Source organism: Chiloscyllium plagiosum, unplaced genomic scaffold (genome assembly GCF_037043375.1).
Source record: "Chiloscyllium plagiosum isolate Xiang-an unplaced genomic scaffold, Cpla_swu_hap1 HiC_scaffold_9, whole genome shotgun sequence".
Classification (NCBI taxonomy): domain Eukaryota; kingdom Metazoa; phylum Chordata; class Chondrichthyes; order Orectolobiformes; family Hemiscylliidae; genus Chiloscyllium; species Chiloscyllium plagiosum.
In genome coordinates, this window is record NW_028270147.1 from 117689277 (window position 1) to 117708666 (window position 19390).

The window sequence follows — 19390 nt, forward strand, 5'->3', positions numbered from 1 at the left end:
AATTTAAAAGGTCAGCTAAGCAAGTTGGTAGAAGAAATAGGCCTTCATTGGCTGCAAGTACTCCCAAATGGTCTTTATAATATGAGAAAACCATGACATAGAAAAAGACGGGATTCTCGGCGGCTGAACTGATATATGGAAAGTCCCTGAGGACTCCCTGGTCTGCACCATTAACTCGCCAACACCCTGTTGATGGGCATGTCATGGCAGAAGAAATGCACATGTACCTGATTAAGCTGACCAAAGCATTGCAGTCGTATATCAACAGGTCAAAGCAGCCTATCGAGTACTAGGGAAGGAAGAAGAAAGAGTTCCAACATTTAAAAACGTCAACCCTGGTGACTACGTATGATTGAGAGACTTTAATCATCAAAAATTGGGCCCTTGCTGGAAAGGTCCTTATCAAGCTTTTCTGACAACTGAAACTGCAGTAAAAGTAGAAGGATGTTCAACATGGGTCGACAAAGGACATTGCAAGCGTGTATCCCCCTCACAGTCCTGTGTTAGTACTGATACAGGTATCCGATGAAAACCGAACCCAAGTACATTCGTCCAGATGTAACCGACGCATCTGTGATATCTCAGACTGGCTAAACTCCAATGTAACTGTATGAATGAAACCTGTACTAATACCATTGGAAGTTATGAATGCAGCTGCCCAGCTGAAGCTCAGTTAAACTGCTCACATTTTGTATCCAAACATCACTCTCGACCTTATTGTCATCCTCGCAACACTTCCATGCCAGCCATCATGAGATGGCACAATTCCATAACCTCAGCCACTCCATCAACCGAAAACTGTTACTTTGAAATGTTTGTCTGTTCCTCTCTCAAAATGAACCGTACAGATTGCAGTATTGAGCACATAGTGCTGAAATCACCAAACCTTCAGCCACCTATTCCCATGAGACAGACAACCTATGCCTTCTCGATGGCATCTTCTCCTATCCGACCTACACCACTGACAGAAATACCTTTACATAGGTTCCTCAATTATCCGATAATCAGATTTTCTGAAGGTGATCTTAAGGTCCGATAGAAACATTACGTCAAAGAGCGGTTTCAACCCTGATCACGTCTTCTGTTTACAGGTACAATGATTAAAAGCAAACCCGGCTCACTGAAATGCTGCCGAGGACAGTCCTGAACAGTCCAGGCACCATCTTCAAATGACTGATCTCCTGCCCTCTCTCTCTCTCCCCCAATATTCTCCCTGGAGTTCTACACAGGGGTGAACCCCAAACCCTCCATCCCCAGATTATCGCTCCAACATTGCCCTGTACAGGGCAGAGGCGGAACCTGTCAAAAAGTTGTGCGCTATTTGGAGACTTATCCCACAAAGGCAGCAGCAGTCTTCCTGTTGGTGCACAGTCCGGCTGCTCCCTGGTGGGGGTGGGCTCAGGGGTTCGGACGGTAGGTAGGGATTGAAAGGAGTGCAGGGTTCAGGGAGTGGGATTGGGGCCGGGCAGTGGGGCGCGGACAAGGTTGGGGGCGGCAATGGGGCTGCTGGGTGGGATCGGACGGGGTTGGAGTTGGGCGGAAGACGGGGTTGGGGTTGGGCAGGCAGGTTCCCACGTGCAATGTGCTTTTGCTGAGTCTCCTGAATGGGGAACAGAGGAACAGACTTCACAGAAAACTCCGCGCCCCAGAGGAAATCACTTAACCGAATAATCAATTATCCGAATGAAATAGCGCCTGCCCATCTCGTTCGGATAACTGAGGTTCCTCTGTATACAGTTCCTATATTCAGTAGCTACTGTAATTAAGAGGACAAGCTGGAAAAATGAACAACGACCAAAATACTATGTACTCCCAATCTCCCACCTGTTACCAATGGTTTCTTTATTCAAGCTAAACCCTCGATCCATGTGTTATTTGCTCACTCTTCCATCATTCTGAGGTCCAGTGTATAAATGGGACTCTCACACTTATGCAACCCCTCACTTATGGTGCAAAACCCATTCGGTAGAAAAAGCACGTCGCTGGGTGAAGTGCACAAACAAATGTCAAGGATTCAACGTTCACGCTGTTCCACTGTTAGAATGGTGCGTTGAAAGAACTTCTGGTACCCACGACATGGGGAAAGTGAAGCCAGCACTGTGTAAAAAGGTTATCAAAGACACTGGTCATACTCCTGCTCTTCATCCATTAATACACTTGGACAACCAAATGTTTGATAGCACCCGCTGTTTACAAGATTCAGCTCTAGTCCTGAGTGGACTCATCATTCACTCACAGAAGTGCACCTTTGGAACTCCTTTTAGCCTTCATTGGCGATGTGAAAACAAAGGCTACCCATATTTACCCAATGACTGGTACGAATGTTGTGCCCTCGTACAAATTTACCACTTTTTACCCTCCACCATGAAGTACCTGAGGTAGATGATGAATAGAATGCCTACCAACATGTGAAGCAGTATGGAACAAAAAGGAGAGGAAAAACAAATGGGACTTAGACAACTTCTTCCATCAACAAACCTGGTGATCCAAGTTGCTGGGAGGATTTATTCCTGGCTGGGATGTTGAGATGGCCCGAGATCAGATAAGTGACCTTGCATACGACATCGAAAAACTTGCCAACTCAACTGCCCACGCTTTGAAGCTGGTGAACAAAGAGTTACAGGAGACCCGGATGGTAACCCTTCAGAATTGGCTCGTGCTAGATTTCCTCCTTGCTAAAGGAGGCGCTTGTTCTGTTATTGGCCTGCAATGTTGCACCTACATCAATGATTGCTCTGAAGACGTTTTGGACAACTTAGATGTTATCAACAAAACGGGTCAAGATGCAGGGAAGACACCTGCCGCACCATCGTCCGATCCATATGGATGGAGTATTACTTGCTGGCTTTGGTCACTGTGTGGAATGTACTGATAGTCCCCAGTCTCATCCTAGGAATATACAGTGTCGTCCACTTATGCATGGAATGGACCGTACATTGCTTTCCGCCTAAGCCAAAGAGGAATCTTGTTAATCGACCCTTGTCTATCCCTGTAGCTCCACGTCCGAATGTCTATGCTGAAATCCAGTATCTTTCTGACTCTGATCCTCTGGACAATGCTTTCTCTTGCGAGTCACTCAAATTATTGAGAATACAAATAGACTGAATGGAGTAATTATACTTGTATAAGCTGTGTAGTTGCCATGAAATGACAAAAAGAGGGAATGAGAAAGTTTATAGCCTTAAAACTTGTCCTTAAACATTTTGACTAAATGTAATGTTGAATTATAGAACACATTTGTTGCACAGTAGAAAATAAACAGGACAGCCAGAGAGGCGCCAGGCCACAAAAGGGGGAACCCAGGATGTGCAGAAGACAAAAACATCTGCTCTCACCAAGTGGTAACAGGATGCTCCAAGGCAATTACTGGATTCTTATTATCCTTGCAGGCTCGACAGACAGAAAGGGAAAAACATTATTCTGTTATAGTCCCTCATCTGGGCGTTCAAAAAGACACTAGAGAGAGAATGAGTGAAGAACATTTTAATGCTGAGATTGCCAAAGCCAATAAAAATTAACTCTTTGTGGTTTGGTTCAAATGCACGCTTACTTGCTGTGGATTCAATACAGAAAATAGGTGCAGGAATAGGCTATTCGGCCCTTCAAGCGAGCACCACGATTTAGTACGGCCATGGCTGATTATTCACAATCAGTAATCTGTTCCGGTCTTATCCCCATAACCCTTATTTTAAATTTAATTGCATTTTGGGACTTTATGATTATTTTGAGTTACCATCGCTGATTATGAAATGCAAACTCTGTAAAATGTAATATTGATGAAGCTTTAACTTACTTGCTGTTCTCACAGACCAGGACTGCCCCACTGTCAATTCTAACGAGTCGGATCTTATGCCCTATTTGAATTTGAATCACAACTCTGAAAAGAAAAAAATGTCTAATTCGAAACAAATGAATCATTTAAAATACAACCTTACAGTAATAATTCAGCCTCAGGTTCAGAATAATTCTTTTCTTAAGATAAAAAGCAAGAGGCTGCTCCTAGCTTAAAAATTATTCTCACCCGAACATTGAAGAGATTCTGACACAATCTATGAGGAAGCCATTTTTTACATTCAAAGTTTGCCCTCCTCGCTAAGAAGCCATTTTGTAAAACATGATACCTGACATGCGAGCAATGCAAGGTTAGGTTACAACTTCTCCCACTTAGACTGGTGCCTCCTTATAGTAGGGACTTGTCTCACCAACAGGCACCTGACTCGGCTGAATCTGTTTTCCCACCTGATGAATGGCTACAGGCCTGTAGGAGTGATCAATTAGGCACACACAGACCTGTCAATTAACTTCTCTTCCTTACGAATTATTGCCTTTCCAATGTTGTCTGTCTAATTAAGTGTTTAAATCTAATTAAATGCAGTGTTTTGTAAATGTTTGTATAAAGGAACCCTGTTGGTGACAGGAGAAAGTAACCTGCAAGGGCTTTTCAAGGCAGAGCTGGTCGCTACTCTCCTAAGGTTTTAGAACCTTAGCTAGCCTGGTTAATAGGTACCAGTGTTATGTTGTAACAGTGATGCTATTGGTAAATAAAGGGGAAGACTAAAATTAAACTAAACTGTCTGTAAGAGGATTTTATTCCAGACTCAAAAGAGTACGATTGCCGGGACAAACCAAGAGAGGCTTACAGGTCTGAGCCCACAAGGGATTCCCTGGACCATCTCAAATCTGTACTTTAACATCAGTGCCTGCTAATTTTCATGTAACATATGTTGTTGCCTCAAATCTGTGCTCATCTTTCCCAAATTCTACATGAATCCTTCCAATCAAGTTTGCAATTTGCCACATTTTTGAAATGACTCTTATCCAAGTCACATTCAACATGATGACAGAAGTAAATTGTTTTTTTTTCTCCATTTCAATCTACACACCTCTCCGTCTACCACACAATTCTCCTAAAGTACCTCTCCACTGGTATCCAGCTGGCAGCTCAGGGGCTGTTCTCATTTAGTCCTAATTCTACGGATGTGTTTGTAGACCAAAGAAGCCAATGAATTTATTCCCTCCTCCTCCTCAATTATGACAGTTATTGAACAGCTCCTTCAAAAAAAAAACCTTCCATTTGAAAGAACAAAGGCAGATATATGGGAACACTACTACCTCCAAATTCCCCTTGTGGGAAATAGAACCCACTCACTTCAATCATTTCAGTCCGTGACAAGATCTAAAGCAGCAGTATCGTTTCTTATACTCTTGCAAGAGTGGTGCCTATAAGTTAGGCACATCGAGTTTAACGAGTACACAACTTATATACAATTCATTTCTCTTTCCCTCCTCCCATTGTTCCTCCCATGTTTACATTTCCCACTACTCTAAACCTGGCTGTTTACCTCTGGCTTCATCCGGCATTGGGCATAACAAAGTACAAGTTTTGCTTGGCCATTTCATCACATCCTGCTGTGGTCCACTGTTATATATCCTCCTCCACTGCCATCTGCTTCTTTGCTTGCGAAGCAACATTTCCTTCCATACTGAGCCTGTTTACCTCTTGATTGTGTTTTTTTTTAAACAGAAACAGATGCTTGTAACTGTGTGTACAAGCCATATCCAGCTTAACCTACACCCACTCCCCTCACAGCACCTTATCTATTTGTCTGGAACATCTCCCATTGTTTGCAGGCACATTTCATTCTTGTGTGCACATTTTAGCTAATGCAAAAGCAATTATATATTTCCTTTACATAGTTTTCATTCTTGTTAACTCAGCTCTTGGCTGAACAATTATACACTAGTGTGAGTTCATTTACCTTACATAAGTAATTATGATTGCCGAAGTAACACTGCTTTACCTATATCCCACACCCTTCAAGCCACTCATCATCCTGACTTAGAAATATACTGACACTCCTTAACTATCACTGATTCAAAATCCAGGAACTCCACCCAAGGGCACTGAGGGTCAACCTACAGCAGACATACTGCAGTGGTTCAAGAAGGCAGCCCACTACCACCTATTCAAAGGTAACTAGGTATGAACAATAATGCTGGCCCAGCAGCGACACCCACATCCCCTACATTTTTGTTTTCCGTAATCACAGATGAGCAGGGATTTCCTACAACTGTAGATTAAAGTAATTGCTTTGAAGCCAGTCTCCATTGCAATAGCAGGTGAAGCCAGTCTGGACAATCTTGGTGTCAGATTTGACTCTGAGAGGAGCTCCGAGCCTCACAGGGCTGTTCTCTCTGAGACTGAGCCGTTCCATTTTGAATTGCCCGCGATCCAAAGACTCGTGCACCGTGGCCGGCCATTCCGCGCCTGCGCAACGACACATTGGCCGGTAGATGCGCGCCCGCGCACGACACCAGGCCGGTAATCCCACGTCTGCGCGATGACACCGCGGTCAGGCCGTAGCGCGCCTGCGCAACGACAACGGGCCGATCATCCCACGCCTGCGCAGTGACACCGCCGCCGGTTGTACCGAGCGACAAACCCACAGCTTTCTCTCAAACATAATCCCCGCTGTCGCGGTCAACATCGGAGCCGGCATCGGCGGGTTCACCCACCCAAACCCCCCAACCGGTATATCCGACACCCGCACGAAAAAAACGCGAGCGTATGGAAAACCCTCCCCTACTGAGGTAAAAGGGGGAATTCGTGCAAGGCAACGGAATTGGTCGCACTCCAATTATTATAAATTTTAAATATAAGTACAACGTGAAGACGCGGTTTCACTTCAGTCTGTTGAACATTATTTTACCGAATAAGCGGTGCAGTAGTAAAGTCAGAAGGGGGTGGGTTACTCCTCAGAGGGTCGGTATGGATTTGTTGGGCCGAAGGGCCTGTTTCCACTCTGTAGGGAATCTAACCTAAAGTACCAAGACACGGCCTCATTGCCGCCATGTTGAGGGGCAAGACCAGGAGGGGCGGGGCTGACCACGTGAGTAAAGACACGTGATTGACGGCATGACGTCGATGGCCCCGACTCCAGCAGCGCTGATGAATCAATGAACTCTTCCCTGGGAAGTAGTGACCATAATATGATTAAATTCGACTTTCAGTTTGAGGAGTGAAAAGTGACTCGTGTCTGCAACTTAGTTAAGACAGTTATGATGGTATGAGAGTTAGGCTAGCTAAGGTGAAGGGGCAATAAACCGGAGAGGAATCCATTAGCAGCAATCATGGGAGAGAAATTGTGAATTGGAAAATCGTATAAAAGCTAAACCTTGCAGTCACATTTGCCTGTATCTTGTACAAGTGAAGCCTGCCGTAGCATCTACAAGTAAGATATAGGTCAGGAAAAGTTGGGAGAAAGGAACTCAGCGAGTTTTGAGAAGATTTGTAGCTCAGGTTAAGGTCCTGGATGTCGGTTTGCTCACTGAGCTGGAAGATTTGTTTTCTGCCATACTCGGTAACGTCATCAGTGAGCCTCCGGATGAAACACTAGTGGCATAGCCTGCTTTCTATTTATGTGTTTAGGTTTCCTTGGGTTGGTGACATAATTTCCTGTTCTTTTTTCTCAGAGGTTGGTAAGTGGGATCCAAGTCAATGTCTTTGTTGATAGAGGTCCAGTTGGAATGCTTAGAAGCATGGCATTCCAACTGGAACTCTATCAACAAAGACATTGACTTGGATCCCATTCACCACCCTCTGAGAAAAGAACAAGAAATGACATCACCAGAGGAAATGACATCACCAACCCAAGGAAACCCAAACACAAAAATAGAAAGCGGACCATGACATCAGTACTTCCTCTAGAGGCTCACTTATGATGTTACCTAGTATGGTGATGAAATGTCTGAAAATGAACCTTCCAGCTCAGCGAGCAAACCTACACACAGAAAGGAACTCAAGAAAATTACAATCAGTGGAGGAAGAAGTAACAAAAGGCAGAGTGGTGGATGTGATCTACATGGACTTTAGTAAGGCATACGACAAGGTTGCCCATGGGAGACTTGTAGCAAGTTTAGATCTCATGGAATGCAGGGAGGACTAGACATTTGGATATAGAACTGACTTGAAGGGAGGAGATAGAGGGTGGTGGTGAAGAGTTGCTTTTCAGACCTAGAGGCCTGGGACCAGTGGATTGCCACAAGGATCAGTGCTGGGTCAACAGCTTTTCTTCATTTATCCAAATGATTTGGAAGTGAATGTGGAAGGTGTAGTTAATAAGTTTGCAGATGACACCAAAATTGGAGGTGTAGTGGACAGCAAAGAAGTTTACCTCAGATTACAATGGGATCTTAATCAGATGGGCCAATGGGCTGAGAAGTGGCAGATGGAGTTTAATTTAGATAAATGCGAGGTGCTGCATTTTGGAAAAGCAAGTCAGAGCATGACCTAAACACTTAATGGTAAAGTCCTCGAGAGTGTTCCTGAACAAATAAACCTTGAAGTGCAGGTTCATAGCTCCTTGAAAGTAGAGTCATTGGCAGATAGGATAATAAAGAAGGTGTTTGGTATGATTTCCTTTATTGGTCAGAGAATTGAGTATAGGAGTTGGGAGGTCATGTTGCGGTTTTACAAGATATTGGTTAGGTCACTTTTTAAATATTGCGTGCAATTCTAGTCGCCTTCCTATCGGAAGGATGTTGTGAAACTTGAAAGGGTTCAGAAAAGGTTTACAAGGATGATGCCAGGATTGGAGGGAGTTGGATGGAGTTGTCCTGCTCGTCTTTAAACAATCCCCAAACTTCAAACAGATCATTGTTCGTAGCAAACTGTCTGGCTTTCAGGATAACTCCATACGATACTGTCACGGTAGACGCTGCAAGACGTATCAGAGTGTGGACATGGATACCATCATTACACGTGGGGACACCTCCCACCATGTACATGGCAGGTACTCGTGTGACTCAGCCAACGTTGTCTATCTCATACGCTGCAGGCAAGGATACCCTGAGGCATGGTACACTGGTGAAACCGAGCAGAGGCTATGGCAACGGATGAATGGGCACTGCACAACAATCAACAGATAGGAGTGTGCCCTTCCAGTTGGAGAACACTTCAGCGGTCCGGGGCATTCGACTTTGGACCTTCGGGAAACCATCCTCCAAGGCGGACTTTGGGCCAGGCAGCAGTGAAAAGTGGCCAAGCAGAGGCTGATAGCTAAGTTCGGTACCCATAGGGATGGCCTCAACCGGGACCATGGATTCATGTCACACTGCAGGTGACCACCATTGCACTATATGCACACACACATGCACGTTCTCTCACAGACACTCATAAGGCCCCCCTACCCACCCACACACACACAAACAAACCCACATACACATGTACATTTGTGGGGTGAATTTGTACTTGCAGAGTTACATCATACTTTGCTCAAATCCTGCATGAATCCATGTAAGATTCTGTTAATTCATTTTTCATAATGTTTAGAATCAGTCTAAACATTATGGCACAAACTCCACATAGAAAGTTACCTGAGGTGGGAATTGAACCCAGGTCTCTGGCGCTTTGAGGCTGCAGCACTAACCACTGTGCCGCCCCTTCGCATATAGAGAATTGGAAATAATCCACATAGATTTGTGATGGGTAATTTCTAACTAACAAACCAAACGCATTAACTAAAATAGTTGATAGGACGTATAGTCTTAACAACTTTCAGAAATACGCAATAATTTTCGCAAAACAGTCTGCTGACCAAAGTTAAAACCCATGGGATTGAAGATGAATGTTTGACTCGGTTAGGAGACTGGTGACAGACGACAGGGAAAAAAACACATTTTGAATGGTATTCCACAAGGATTCTGTGACGAGGCCTTAACAGGATACAAATGCTGCAGGAAGGATAGAAAGGGAGGCAAGAGAGGACGGGGAGTGGCATATTTGATAAGGGATAGCAATACAGCTGTACTGAGGGAGGATATTCTTGGAAATACATCCAGGGAAGTTATTTGGGTGGAACTGAGAAATAAGAAAGGGTTATGACTTTATTCAGATTGTATTGTAAACCCTCTGATAGTCAAAGGGTAATTGAGAATCAAATTTGTAAGGAGATTTCAGCTATCTGTAAGAATAATAGGGTGGTTATGGTAGGGGATTTTAACTTTCCAAACTTAGACTGGGACTGCCATCATGTTAAGGGTTTAGATGGAGTGCAAGTTGTTAAGTGTGTACAAGAAAACTTTCTGATTCAGTATGTGGATGTACCCAGTAGAGAAGGTGAAGAATTTGACGTACTCTTGGGAAATAAGGCAGGGCAGGTGACTGAGGTGTCAATGGGGGAGCATTTTGGGCCAGCAACCATAATTCTATTAGTTTTAAAATAGTGATGGAAAAGTATAGACTAGATCTAAAAGATGAAGTTCTAAACTGCAGAAAGGCCAATTTTGACGGTATTAGGCAAGAACTTTCGAAAGCTGATTGGGTACAGATGTTCGCAGGTAAAGGAACGACTGGAAAATGGGAAGCCTTCAGAAATGAGATAACAAGAATCCAGAGAAAGCATATTCCTTGAGGGTGAAAGGAAAGGCTGGTAGGTATAGGAAATGCTGGATGACTAAAGACATTGAGTGTTTGATTAAGGAAAAGAAGGAAGCATATGTCAGGTATAGACAGGATAGATCGAGGGAATCATGAGAAGAGTATAAAGGCAGTAGGAGTATACTTAAGAGGGAAATCAGGAGAGTAAAAAAGGGACATGAGATAGCTTTGGCAAATAGAATTAAGGAGAATCCAAAGAAATTTTACAAATACATCAAGGACAAAAAGGTAACTAGGGAGAGAATAGGGCCCTTCAAAGATCAGCAAGGCAGCCTTTGTGTGGAGCTGCAGGAGACTGGGGAGAAACTATTTTGCATCAGTATTTACTGTGGAAAAGGATATGGAAGGTATAGAATGTAGGGAAATAAATGGTGACATCTTGTGAAATGTCCATATTACAGAGGAGGAAGTGCTGGATGTCTTGAAATGCATAAAGGTGAATAGATCCCCGGGACCTGATCAGGTGTACCCTAGAACTTTGTGGGAAGCTAAGGAAGTAATTGCTGGGCCTCTTGCTGAGATATTTGTATCATCGATAGTCACAGGTGAGGTGCTGGAAGACTGGAGACTGGCTAACGTGGTGCCACTTTTTAAGAAAGCTGGTAAGGATAAACCAGGGAACTACAGACCAGTGAGCCTGATGTCGGTGGTGGGCAAGTTGTTGGAGGAAATCCTGAGGGACAGGAGGTATATGTATTTGGAAAGGCAAGGACTGATTAGCGATAGTCAACATGGCTTTGTGCGTGGGAAATCATGTCTCACAAACACGATTTAGTTTTTTGAAGAAGTAACAAAGAGGATTGATGAGGGCAGAGCGGTAGATGTTACCTATATGGACTTCAGTAAGGCATTCAACAAGGTTCCCCATGGGAGACTGGTTTGAAAAGTTAGATTTCACATGGACAACTAGCCATTTGGATACAGAACTGGCTCAAAGCTAGAAGACAGAGGGTGGTGGTGAAGGGATACTTTTCAGAGTGGAAGTCTGTGACCAGTGGAGTGTCATAAGGATCAGTGCTGGGTCCACTACTTTTCGTAATTTATATAAATGGTTTGGATATGAGCATAAGAGGTACAGTTAGTAAGTTTGCAGACGACACCAAAATTGGAGGTGTGGTGGACAACGAAGAAGGTTACCTCAGATTACAACAGGATCTTGATCAGATGGGCCAATGGGCTGAGAAGTGGCAGATGGAGTTTAATTCAGATAAATGTACGGTGCTGCATTTTGGGAAAGCAAATCTTAGCAGGACTTATACACATAATGGTAAGGCCCTAGGGAATGTTGCTGAACAAAGAGAACTTGGAGTGCAGGTTCATAGCTCCTTGAAAGTAGAGTCGCAGGGAGAAAGGAAAGAGAAGGTGTTTGGTATGCTTTCATTTATCGGTCAGAGTATTGAGTACTGGAATTGGGAGGTCATGTTGCAGCTGTATAGGACATTGTTTAGGCTGCTGTTGAAATATTGCATGCAATTCTAGTCTCCCTCCTGTTGGAAAGATGTTGTGAAACTTGAAAGGGTTCAGAAAAGATTTACAAGGATATGGCCAGGATTGGAGGATTTGCGCTATCGGGAGAAGGAAATGAACAGCAGAGTTTGTTTTCTCTGTTGATTAAATTCACCTTGTTTGCTCCTCTGAGCACCTGAAAGAAGGGGCAAGGCTCCGAAAGATTGTATTTTCTAATAAACCTGTTGGACAATAACCTGGTGTCGTATGATTTTTGACCTTGTCCTCTGATCACATTCAGGTTATTCCCACAAGCACTGCATGTTCTTGCTTCTCCAAGTCAGTAGGTGGTGATGTTGACTATGGCTTTCACAATGGTCTCCATCAGAGAGGACCCACAAATCAGGGACAGAGACCAGAGATTGCAGGCCTCGCTCTTGCTCCTCAGTCCCAGACCCGAGCACAATGGGCCCCCTGAAATCCCGAGCCCTGTGCAGAATGCAAATGGTGTGACTGATCCTGCTGATTGTTCCCAACCTCACCAGGTCTCCACAGTCACTGAGATTATTTAAATACAGCCTTTGCCTATTAGGGACCCTGATTGATGGGATACAGACTGAAATGGGTTAATAATACAGTATTGGGGGGTTACAGATGCAGATTGTCAAGTGGAAATCTGATGTTGTGGCTCTAACAGAGATCCGGGATTGGGGATTCCTGGATACAAGGTGTCCAGTAAAGATAGGAAAGAGGGAAAACTGTGGGAAGTGGTGGGATTGATCTGGTACTAGACAGTACTGACCAACCTTAGGCCCTGAGATATGATGGAGATGAAGGGTGAACTGTACCGGGCTTTAACTCACTGTTACCAGAGTAAAACAGGGATTACCCATTTCACAAGAATGGATCTAACAAACCAGGTGCATGTGAAACACCCACCCAGTCCCTGAGAGAGGGAGGGACAAGAAAAATGACATTCTCAGACAGAAAGGATGCTAAAAATGGTATCACCCCGAGAGTGAAGGGTGGAGTGGGGATAGTGGCAGCGACATCCCCCAGAGAGTGGGGAAAGTAACACTGACACATTTAAAACTGTATTATCACAAGTGAGAATTCAAACAGACACCCACTCCCTCATACGGTGTTGAAGATGCACTGTCCTCATCAAAACACGTTTGCAAACCTCTTCATAACACGTAAGGGGAGAGAAACATTGAAAACTGTATTATCACGAGTGAGAGATGGTGCATTTAAATCTTGGACCATGATGGTAAACGTTCTGAGCCGTAAACAACACTGGTGTATTGATGTCATTATCTTATTAAACAACATTAAAACCTCGGCCAAACATTTTCCAGCAGACAGTGTATTTAAAATATCATGAGTCTTCCCACATTGTTGGTTTGATCAGTGACGCAGCAAGGAAGCAGCAGCTGCCCCATGAACTCCAACAAAAGAATGAGAACAGGCTCTTCATACGGAGCTGGCTCCCGAGAATCCAAGTCAACAGCAGGGACCAAAGAACAAGGAACAATACAGCACAGGAACAGGCCCTTCAGCCCTACAAGCCTGTGCTGACACATTTTGGCCTTCCTCACAGAAACTGTCTTCACCTACAGGATTCATAGCCCTCTATTCCCTTCCTATTCATGCATTATTTATTTATTGAATAATTCTATTCTGTCTGCTTCCACCCCCTCCTCTGGCAGTGTGTTCCAGATACTCAACTCCCTTTGTGTAAAATACTTATCTCACACATCTCTTTTAAATTTCCCCGCACCTTGAACCTCTGTCCCTGAGTAAGTGACGCATACACCCTGAAAAAAAGCCTCATATTTTCCACACTACCTATGCCGTTCACAACTCTGTAATCTTCTATCAGGACACACCTCATTTTCCCGTATTCCAATGAAAACAAAGCCAGTCTCTCCAACCTTTCTTCAGAACCACAATCCCCCATAACAGACAATATCCTGGTAAACATTTTATGCACCATCTTCAAAACATCCACATCCTTCTGGTAGTGTGCTGACCGGAACTGCATGCGATATTCCAAGTGTGGCCTAACTATTGTTTGATAAAGCTACAGAATAACTTGTCAATCCTTATACTCAGTGTCCCTTCCAATGAAGGCAAGCATGCCATAAGCCTTTTTTACTGCTTTACCTCCCTGTGCTGCCACCTTCAGTGATCCGTGAACATGCACACCCAAATCTCTCTGCATATCAATACTCCAGAGGATTCTGCCATTCACTGTATAATTCCCACCTGTACATCACCTTTCAAAATGCATCACCTCACATTTGTCTGGATTAAGCTCCATCTGCCATTTTTCTATCCAAGCAGCCAACTGATCTATATCCTGCGGTATCCTGTGACAAACCTTCTCATTTTCCAGAACTCTACCAATCTTTGTATTAACCGTAAACTTACTAATTAGACCAGCTATGCCCTCCTCCAATTCATTTCTGTAGAACACCACTGAACCCTGTGGAACATCATGAGTTTCCACCATCTATTCTGAAAACTATCCTTCCATCACTGCCCTTTGTCTCCTGTGACTAAGCCAGTTCTGTATTTAATGCTGGGAACATTTTAGACAAGACACCTTGTTTCCAGCTCGTTACTGCAACTTGATCCAGTTCATTCAGAAAGAGAAAAAGGACAATGTGCAGATTGATGAACAGGCCCCTGCACCTGGGCCTGAGGCAGGGGCCCAAGCTCCAACACACTGGCCTCACTTCACACCAACCTTCACACAGTGCGGGGTCATGAACTCAGGCCATCAATTCCTCTGGGACCGGGACAGAGTGAGAGTGTAGGGGGAATGTCCAAGAGTCAATAAGGATTAAAGCAAGATGGAGAGAGTGTGTTGGAAAGTGTTCAATGGAGGAAACATACTTTGTGATACCAAACATGCTTTGTGATACCCAATACTGACATAGTCCACGTGTATCATAGAATGAAAAAAAGCACAATCTGCAGACAATCAAAAATCACACCAAAGTACTCCGTTTGGATATATCATAGCATGCAGGGCATTTTCATTGCGATGCGACAAGTATCCTGGTCTGAAAGCTGTTCTCTTTTTTTTCTCTCTCTCTCCCCACGATTCTTCAGATGGAGCCGGTTAGATCCTCTCAAAGCCCCAGTTTATTTGTACTGTTCAGTAATGTGGGGATGTCGATGGTGGACTGGGGTACACCTGATGAAGGAGCAGCGTTTCGGAAGCTTGTGATTTAAAATGAACCTGTTGGCTAGAACCTGCTTTTGTGTGACTTCTGACTTTGTATTGTTCGGGCAGAGAGAAACAACTGCCTTCTAGTAACTATAGAGTACTTGCACAGCAGCTGAGGATTATGGGTAATGACTCTTTCCATAAACCATGAATAAACCTACATTCATTCCAGTCGATTCCAGTGGGAATGATCTATCAGTTGCTTCCCAGATATTACATGGCTCACCACCGCCATCTCCAGGACAATTCGGGAAGGGCAACAAATAACTGACACGTCAACGCCCACCCCATCCCAGGAGAAATCAAAATAAATGGCATACAATTCAAATGATCAAACTGGTGAGGCTTGAATTGATCTCTTTGAAAGACTGGAGCCTCGGCCAGAAACAGAGCCATGACATGGGTGACCCTGGTTTGGTGGGCGGCACGGTGGCACAGTGGTTAGCACTGCTGCCTCGCAGCGCCAGAGACCCGGGTTCAATTCCCGACTCAGGCGACTGACTGTGTGGAGTTTGCACGTTCTCCCCGTGTCTGCGTGGGTTTCCTCCGGGTGCTCCGGTTTCCTCCCACAGTCCAAAGATGTGCAGGGTCAGGTGAATTGGCCATACTAAATTGCCCGTAGTGTTAGGTAATGGGTAAATGTAGGGGTATGGGTGGGTTTCGCTTCGGCGGGTCGGTGTGGACTTGTTGGGCCGAAGGGCCTGTTTCCACACTGTAATCTAATCTAATCTAATCTAATCACTGGCATCAGCAAAAAATGAATTATACTCAATGATCTAACAAACAGCTGTCAAAGCATGCCCCCAAACTGCAGAGAACAGCACTTGAGGCATAGCGTCCCCATCTCCATCCTTGCTCGTTGCCCTTCCCTAACTGTTGAGCGGTGGTGGTGATCCATGAGTTTCTTGAAGAGGATCTGACAGAGGGACAAGGTGATGTCCTCGGCCTGAGCACAACTGCCTGACCTGCTGTGCTTTCCCAGGCCCACACTTCTCGACTCCAAGCACATCTATCCCTCAGGAGAATGAGCTGTGACACAGGAGGAAACATGGGAGTGCTGGAAAGGCACCGGCAGCCTGGTCAGCCTGCAGAGGGGCAGAAACAGATTTGATGAGTGAGCTGATATCGTCTGAGCTGAGATGCAGACTCAGGCTTTCAGAGCCACACAGTTTACATTGTTACTGACCGTGGCTCCATGGGCAATGCTCCTGCCTCATCGTCAAAGTGGTCATCGGATTGAAAGCCACCTCAGAAATGAGAGCACAGAATCCAGGCTGAGACTGCAGTGCACTGTTGAAAGTTGCACAGTCTCTGGCTCCACCATTTGACGCTCCACCACCACCACACCCCGACCACCCCCACACCCACCTCAGGGGGTTCGACAAGATCCACTTCTGAAGAGATTCCCTCGGGTATCCTGCTCGCTATTCAACGAGTGCCAACAAAACAGATATGTCTCGTCATTCGTTTACTGTCTGCGGGACCTCACCATCTTTTCCGGGAACGTGACTGCTCTGTGCTCACAGCTTTGAATATTCTGAGATGATTAAAAAAAAACTGCACCAACAAGAGTTCTTTCCTCATTATCGTGTAAAAGGGAGGAGTTAATATTTGGGGTTCAGTGATGTTTTATCAAAAACGCAGCAACATTTTATTTTATTTCATTTTAGGTTGTTTTATATTATTTTATTTAAATTTTGTTTATCAAATTTTAGCCAGCTTGTTTGGCACCACTTCCACACATATCCATCCCTCCACACCAACATTCAGTAACATTTGTGTGTACTCTCTACAAGATGCATTGCAGAAATTCACCAAAGGTCCTGAGACAACACCTTCTAAACCCATGATTACTTGAATCAAGAAGGACAAGGGCAGCATCACCCCAGCAAGTTCCTCTCCAAGCCATTCACCAGTTTGACTTGGAAACATCGTCACTGGGTCAGAATTCTGGAATTCCCTTCCTAAGGACATTATGAGTCTACCTACAGCACACAGATTGCAGCGGTTGAAGAAGGCAGCTCAGCACCATCTTGTCCAGGACAATTAAAGATGGACAGTAAAAACACTGGGAAAACTAATTGTAGGCATGATTCGGGACCAGAAAGTGAGACTGTGATGTCTCAGTTATTCCTGGATATTGATGTGATCACATCTCAAATACTGTATTGTGTGTAGTTTTGGTCTCCTTATTGAAGGAAGAATATAAATGCATTAGAGGTGTTTCAGAGGAGTTTTACCCGATTGATCCCTGGAATGAGGGGGCTGTGAGATGAGGAAGGATTGGAAAGGCTGGCCTTGTTCTCACTGGAGTTTAGAAGAGTGAGGGGTTTTCCTGTCCCACTGTATCCTCCAACTCCCTATCTGCCTCCATCGTGTGTCGTACCCTCCTGCCCTTTACTACACATGGAATTGAACTGTGCAGTCCTGAGGCCTATAACTTGCTTCTGGAACTAAGTCTCCAGGTATCTCCGGCACTCCCTGATATATCACTGCTTTTTCAATTCAGCCTTCATTCCAAACTCCCTGAGTGGGAGTTCCTGTAGTTTTTTACAGATGTATTTACCCTGAATCATTTCAATGCAATAAAGAAATGTTGATCTTACTTACAACTGAAAATTATCCATTCGTTCATTGGTCCAGTAATTGTCTTCAGTCTCTGTTTTGAAGTTTCAGTACTTTGCATTTATTAACCTCCCCTAATGGACATGTCCTGAAGCAGTCTATTTACACAATCCCTCATACGAAACAATTTCCAGATTCCTATTTTCTTGTTTACCATTTTGTTTCATTCAAACCAAGTGCATGTGCAGGCTCCCAGCAGCTGAAGTGACAGTTCCAAATCACTTTGGAAAAGCAAAGGTGGACTCCTTCCCTGAGTTCTCCAAACTCCCACACTGACCAAACCTCCCAGCATTCCCCTCTGTGCTGGCTGCACTCAGTGCGAGCTGCAGTATATAAGCTGCCCTGTATTTATATTGCTTCTGATTTATATCACTCCATTCTGAAGTGCTGTTGTTCAGGACCTGGGTTAAGCTCACTCATTTCTCAATCGAAAGCTTCCTTCTTTCAGCCTGAAAGAGACTTTACATGTGCAACTAGAAAATGGGACTTCAATGTTGGAATCTGTTCTCAGGATTGATGGGCTCAATGATTTGATTCAATGAAATAACCTCGTCTAATCTCTTCAGGGGTCGACATTTCAGGTGTAACCCTTCTTCAGGAAGGGGGAGGGTAGGTGTCAGGGGAGTTGCAGATAAAGGGGTGGGTGGGAGCGAGGTGGTGAGGTGGGGATAGGTTGAGAAAGATAGAGAGTATGACCTGATTGGTCGATGGGAGAGATGAATCCAGAATTATCCCTCCCTTCGACCAACCATGTCCTAACCTCGACCTGTCTCCACCTATCCCCACCTAACCACCCTGCCCCGGCCACTCCCTTTATCTGCAGCTCCCCCAACACCCACCCACCCCACTTCCTGAAGAAGGTTTACACCCAAATGTCGATTTCTCCACCTCCTGATGCTGCCAGTCTTGCTGTGTTCTCCCAGCCTCCTGCTTGTCAACCTTAGATTCCAGCATTTGCAGTTTGTCTCTAATCTCTTCAGGGGCCAGGATGAGTGTGAGGAGATTGGGTTTTGATGGAACTACCCACAGACTGAAGTCAAAAAAAGCAAAGTAAGAAAGGCAAGTGGATCAAATTCGAGAGAGCAAATTGTGAGCAAAAAGTAATTGTTACCAGTTTAGCAATTGCAAAGGAGAGAGCGACCACATTGAATTGCTTCTGGTGTCATCCTCTATGCCCTGATATTTCACAGAGCCAGCTCCACATCCTTCCATTGGCTTTGTCATTGAGAGGCAACAGTTCCCTTCCCACAGCCCTTTTTAAAATGGCCTGTCCCAGGGAATCACTGAGGCAGAGAATACTTCACCTTTTCTGGGAAAGATAGAGAAATATAGGTTGTCAAGGAGCAGTTTCTCTGCCTTCAGGGTCTGACAGAAGGATGTGTGTAGTGTGTGGATTCTGGAGACAGATCACTGAGCTATTCCTCACTCCCATCAACACCTGACTTTATTCTGACATCAGTTTCTATTCTTCATTATAAAGTACCCCCACCAGCTTCAGACTGGACATTTCACACCCAGCCCCCATTTCCCCACAATCAAGAACCAAACTTGCCCCATCTCAGGATTGCCCTCTGAATGTGGTGTCAGTGTGCTAATGCTGTGTTTGAATGAAAGAGCCACGGTGGAATCTGGGACTGAATCCA

At 44.6% G+C, this 19390-nt stretch overlaps 1 pseudogene; it reads right to left on the bottom strand.

Annotated features, from left to right (window-relative positions):
- Window positions 1-19390, bottom strand: part of LOC148149271 (centrosome-associated protein 350-like) — a 1440514-nt pseudogene that overhangs the window by 1271444 nt on the left and 149680 nt on the right.